Source organism: Thalia democratica, chromosome 3 (assembly GCF_965202585.1).
Source record: "Thalia democratica chromosome 3, ktThaDemo2.hap1.1, whole genome shotgun sequence".
Classification (NCBI taxonomy): Eukaryota; Metazoa; Chordata; class Thaliacea; order Salpida; family Salpidae; genus Thalia; species Thalia democratica.
Genome location: NC_139167.1, coordinates 78770295 through 78776294, shown reverse-complemented (window position 1 = coordinate 78776294; position 6000 = coordinate 78770295).

Here is a 6000-nt window from a genome sequence, read left to right as displayed (position 1 = left end):
CTTTATTTTTTTAGAGTCCATAATAAATTTCTGAAATAAAAAATGCAACGTGCAAATCCGACACGTACATTATAATGGTTTTTAAATAATAAAACTGATTGCCCAATATTCAATGCAATTTTTTGCATATTCAATGTTTTTAAGAAGTTTTTAAAAGGCGTTAATATTAAGGATATCAAAGAAAGTATATATTTTATAATCGTATGCTGTTTGTATAGTTTAAGCTGAACAATTTAACTTTTTACTAGTTAAAAGAGCACATAGAATATTTTTACAAACATTTAAACTTTAACGTACTGTTTAGTGCAAGTTAAAATAAAAAAATATAAAACATTTTTTGACGAAAATAAGTACTTGAAAAAAGTTATGAATTGTTTTTTCTAATCTGTGTTATAACTAAAAAAATTTAACAGCACGCTTTTAGATGTACACAAAGCATAGAACTATTTGAAAACTTATTACTTATTACTAAAACTTGTTTTTAAATTTGATATAATAATATACTAATTTATTGTTTAACTTATTGCGTTACGCCGTTTCTCTGCAGAGCAATTCATCAGACGCAAACAAAAGCTTAAAAACAAAAAATGCATAGCCATGAATTATTATAACGCAATTATAAATAATACACCCGTACAAATAATTTTAAGTTTTAAATATGACTGCCCATTAACATGCAGTTAACAAAAATTAAAATAAAACGAAATATAGGTAAGTTTAGTTGTTGTCTTCTGTTAACTATACATCATCTAAGTACATTATAAAAAAAATTGGTTTTGTACAAGATTAAAACAATATTTTTTACATAGTAAGCTTTGAAAATTGTAAACATTAGGATTTATAGGGGATTTTAAAAACCAAAAATAGTCTTTTACGAAAAGGTTGTATATCTAAAAACGAACATATATACCCAATTGAAACATAAATATAACGAAGCAACTAATTAAATAGAATAAAATGCACTTAGTTAATGCGATTAAGAATCAACTAAAAATATTCCCTTGGGTAATGAGGGCACTATGTAACCAGTTCATTATTATTATTTAGCACTTGCTATGTATAGTCTTTGTAGGTTACATAATGAGCACTGAAGTTTGGTTTGAATATACTGTTGATTTGTCTAAGTCATTTCCAGTTAATTGTGTATTTTTCGTCTTTTTCATACAATTTTCATATGTAGTTGGCGAGTTTGGCAGTTGAAGGGCTTTTTCTTGCTTGGTTTAGGAAATGATGCTCTATGTTCGACTTTCGTAGAATCTGTTCTTGAAAAGTCTTCGAGTGGATCCAATAAATGACATATTTTAATTTTTCTCAGATGAGGCAATTGCTTTGTAGATTAAATTATGGATTTACATTTGTTCATAACTAGAAGATGTTTTTTGTTTTTGCAGTTACATAGTTCTATTAAAAAACAATTAATTAATTACTAAATTAAATTACAACTAGTATGACAGATTGATTGTGTGTAACTATAGTTCTATTTTTTATCTAAAACTGTAATAATAAAGTTCATGCTACTCACAGAATATATTTAAAAAAAAGTATTACGATGTTTATTTAAAGCCTACAAATTATACAGTAATCTAAATAAAGTTACGAGTAGAAGCTAAAGTAGGTGTATACATGTATTCATTAAAATAAAAGTAATTTCTATAGATTTTTAGAGGTTAATAGTTAATAATAGCTAAAATACTTAATGTTAAATCCGACTGTTATAAAACTTTATATTAATTGCAATTATTAAGTCTAATTTAATCTAGACCTACTTTAGCTTCTATTCTTTCATTTCTTTCATTACAGTATTTAATTTTTACATAATCCAGTTGAAGTGTGTTAATCCGTTAACACACAGAAACATATTTTGGTACAATAAAGTTAGATTACTGTAAGATTTTTATTTATTTTATATTCCAATGAAGTTGTTTTACCAGGATCTGTTGTTGACATACACTTAAATTTATATTTTGAGTAGTTATCTAAAGTTTATTCATTAATATAAAATCCCAATTTTAAATGCAATTGATTGTTTTAATGCATTTAATTATTCTTGATTCTACATGTATTCGCTGATTTAAGTTTCGACTTTTTGATAGTATTATTACTACGCTTTAAAATAAAATTACTTAAATTACACTACAAGTTGACTAATTAGTTAAAAAATGGATATTTTATAGTAATAAAAGTAAACTATTAATGTAATTACTTATAATTATGATAGAATTACTTTTAATTCATTACAAGGTTAGTTGTTTCGAGCCTTAGTTTAGAAATTAAGTCATTCATGTCGTATATTAATAAAAAGAGTTTATTAATGCAACTAATTATAAAAACATGTATTTATATAAGTTATACTGCAAATTATATAAGTTGTAGTTGAAAGGTTTATTCACGTCAATAGTTGTTAGTTTTTAAAAGTTATGTTATAAAATGTTTTTCAGTACTAAGCTAATTTAGTTGTAGTATCGATTAGGTTGTAAATATTGGGTAAAATTTAGTTTATAAATTATTCAAAAATCTCATTTTTGTCCTGAATGAAGTTTAATCGAAATTAAAAAATTCTAAAAATAAAACAAATACGTTGTTCTACATTACTATCCGTTTGTAATAGTTAGAAAAAAGGAAATAAAGTATGTATAAAAAGTTTTATATGTTTTACACTTTTGTAGAACTTAATTAATTCTAAAAAGTAAAATGTTAATCTAGAAAAGTAACGTATAACAAGTAAAACTTTCTAACTAACTTTTCTTTAAACTTTCTAAAGTAACACAGTAATAATTTTCTAAACAACAACATACTAATGTTGCAAAAGCAAACAATTAGTTGAAGTGTTTTATAGTAGAAAAATGTAAATATTTATACTGCCTATAACATAATTAAATTGCGTAAAATGACTGATCGCTATTTTCAACAATATTAAAACTTGAAACTAATCAGAAAATAACTTATTTTATGTAAAAGAAACGTTTTGTCTATGTTACTAATAAAACTGCATTGTATCTGGTTCATATTTATTTTATTTTTTACTTGGTATTTAGTTTCGTTTTATTTTTTGAAACTATATTTCTTGCCTAAGCTTCTAGATTTTCTATTATAATTATCCGTTATAAATAATTTCAGTACTTGGTAACAAAATCTCACATATTTGTGAAATAAAATTAGCTCTGGGTCTTTTTTACAATAAATATTATAATTTTATTCTTTAACTTCAAAAATAGTTTATATAGAAAAAAGAAATACCTTAACATATTAAAATTAGTGAAAAGTATTATCTTTATAATTCAAAACCGAAAATGATAACAGAAGGTTTAGAAGTCTGTAATATTTTTATATTACATGTTTCAAAAACAATATACCTTTCTACTATCATAGTTTTGAATATATCTTAACTTGTTATAATATAAAAAAATAAAAATATTAAATAGAAATTAAATTAACTAAAGGTTTATTTTTACAATAAATATTATATTTTTATTTTTTAACTTCAAAAATAGTTTATATAGAAAAGAGAAATACCTAAACATATTAAAATTAGTTGAAAAGTATTATCTTTATAGTTCAAAACCGAAAATGATAACAGAAGGTTTTGAAGTCTGTAATATTTTTATATTACATGTTTCAAAAAACAATAACCCTTTCTACTATCATTGTTTTGAATATATCTTAACTTATTATAAGTATCAAGAGTTAAATATATTTTTCTGTTAAGGCTATTGATAGATTAAATTTAGAAACCCCAACAAACCTTATTAAAAATTTGTAAGAAAGACGATGCTAACTATTCGGCAGCACCGTTCAAAACTTAAGACATCATTATAATCGAAAAAAAGTCATTACTGTGGTATACTTTAAAAAAAATTTTGGATAAAAAAAAGGCATCCGACTTTCGTCGAACGCCTATGAAAAAATATAACAAAAAATTTTGGGTAAAAAAAAAAGGCATCCGACTTTCGTCGAACGACTTTGAAAAATATTGAAAAAAATTTTGGGTAAAAAAAAGGCATCCGACTTTCGTCGAACGCCTTTGAAAAAATATTGAAAAAAACTTTGGGTAAAAAAAAGGCATCCGACTTTCGTCGAACGCCTTTGAAAAAAACATAGAAAGAAAAGTTGAAAAAAATTTGAGCAAAAAAGGCCTCCGAATTCGCCCGCGGGCGAATTCGGAGGCCTTTTTTGCTCAAATTTTTTTCAACTTTTCTTTCTACATTCTACTGACCCTTCCTACAACCCAACATTTCATTTTCAACAACTTTTTCTAAAAAACACTCCCCCCTCTATTACAATTGCTTTCTCGGAGCTCCTGCTTCCCTTGCAAAACATTTCGCTTCTACTGACCTCTGACTTTCAAAGCTTAATTGAGATTAAGCCGATTTTTTACTTGTTACATTTTGAGTGATTCGCCTTAGCATTTTCTAGTATCTCGCCTACTCTGCTTCAGTCGCCCCGGCCGAACCTTCACCTCTAGAAATGCTTTAATCAATCATACTGCACTCAAACAGACTTTTTTCTGGGCTGAATCATGTCAGAGCTCGTTTATAAACTGCCTTCCGAGAGACCGGCTTTTATGCTCAATGGCTTGCTTAGGACGGTACCTGCCTTGCTCTCGCTTCACCTTCCCTCGCTACTTACTAAATGAGGTCTGCTATACGACCTTTAACGCTTAGCTGCGCTCTTTCGATGCCAGCTTGAGTCGACGGCCACGTCGACTCAAGCTATAACCTATATGCCTGCAAAAACACTGCCAGTTAACCCGCCTTGACGACGTCTACCCGCCTCGACGTCTAGGCTTTTCTTCAATAACCTTTGCATTATAAAATCCCTAAGCTGACTAGGTCGTCAGCTTGTCGTTTTTCAGAGTGAAAGCACTCTCTTAATAGTGTAATACTATGCATACGCGTATGATGCTCAAATGTTGGTGTTTAAAAACTTGTATTAAGCTACCTCAAGAGAGTCAAAAATGTTTCTACCTTCTTTCATAACATTTACTTGTTTAAACCATTACTTAACTTCTATCTTATACTCTTTATTTGTTTACCAACTACACTACGCACATCGATAAGGACACTAAGAGGTACGCATTTGCGTTAAGTACGCACTTAGATTAAAAATATTATTTTAATACTGAATGTAAACGTTTTAAATAACTATACTTTTTTTTGATGATATTAAAATCTGATTTCTATCAAAGAGTGCTGAAACTTGTTTATTTATTGATGGATATGATATCTAAAGAAGGCGACCACTGGTTTTATTATTCAAACAATTATGATTTTAGACAAGTAAGCCAGTGAAAAAACAACAAAATAAATACAAATATTTTAGTTATGAGTCTTTGAAAGAAACACATATAAAATAAATAGATAGAAATTTTCTGAATTAGTTTTTTTTTTTTAAAGCAAGTACATATCATGCTAATATCAACAAGTTTATCAATATGCTGAAAAGAAATAGACAACAATGTTATGAAAATAAAGATGTAAAAAGCTTGAGTGAATCTTATATACAAAGTAAGACTATTTAAGATTTTATCCTATTTATTTTGTTTTACTTTCTAATTTTTAAGAAGTAAAGAATTAATCACCTTTTTGTTATTTACTAAGTAATCTCATATTAAATGATAAGTTTAAATATTGCATCTCTAGATTTTGTAGCAATACTTAATTTTAGAATGTAAAAAGTAAATTTTTAATACCTTTGAAAATATGTTTGAAAAACATAACTCTAATGTTCAAACTAGTCATATTAGTGAAAGTTTACTAAGCTCAGTATTTTATTTATTTAATTTAAATAACCCTAAATGTAGTATTTAAACGATAAACTGAACAAAAACTAAAGTCTTTCAACTTTTACGTAAAAAATGTTATATAAGTTATCATTTTTCAAACGTGTTCTGCTTTCTGAGAAAAGTTATGAAAGAAGTTAAGTAACTTTTAATTTGAATTAAGAATTCGACATATTTTGAAATAAAAAAAAATTTTATACAAAAATCAAAAATTAAACCAA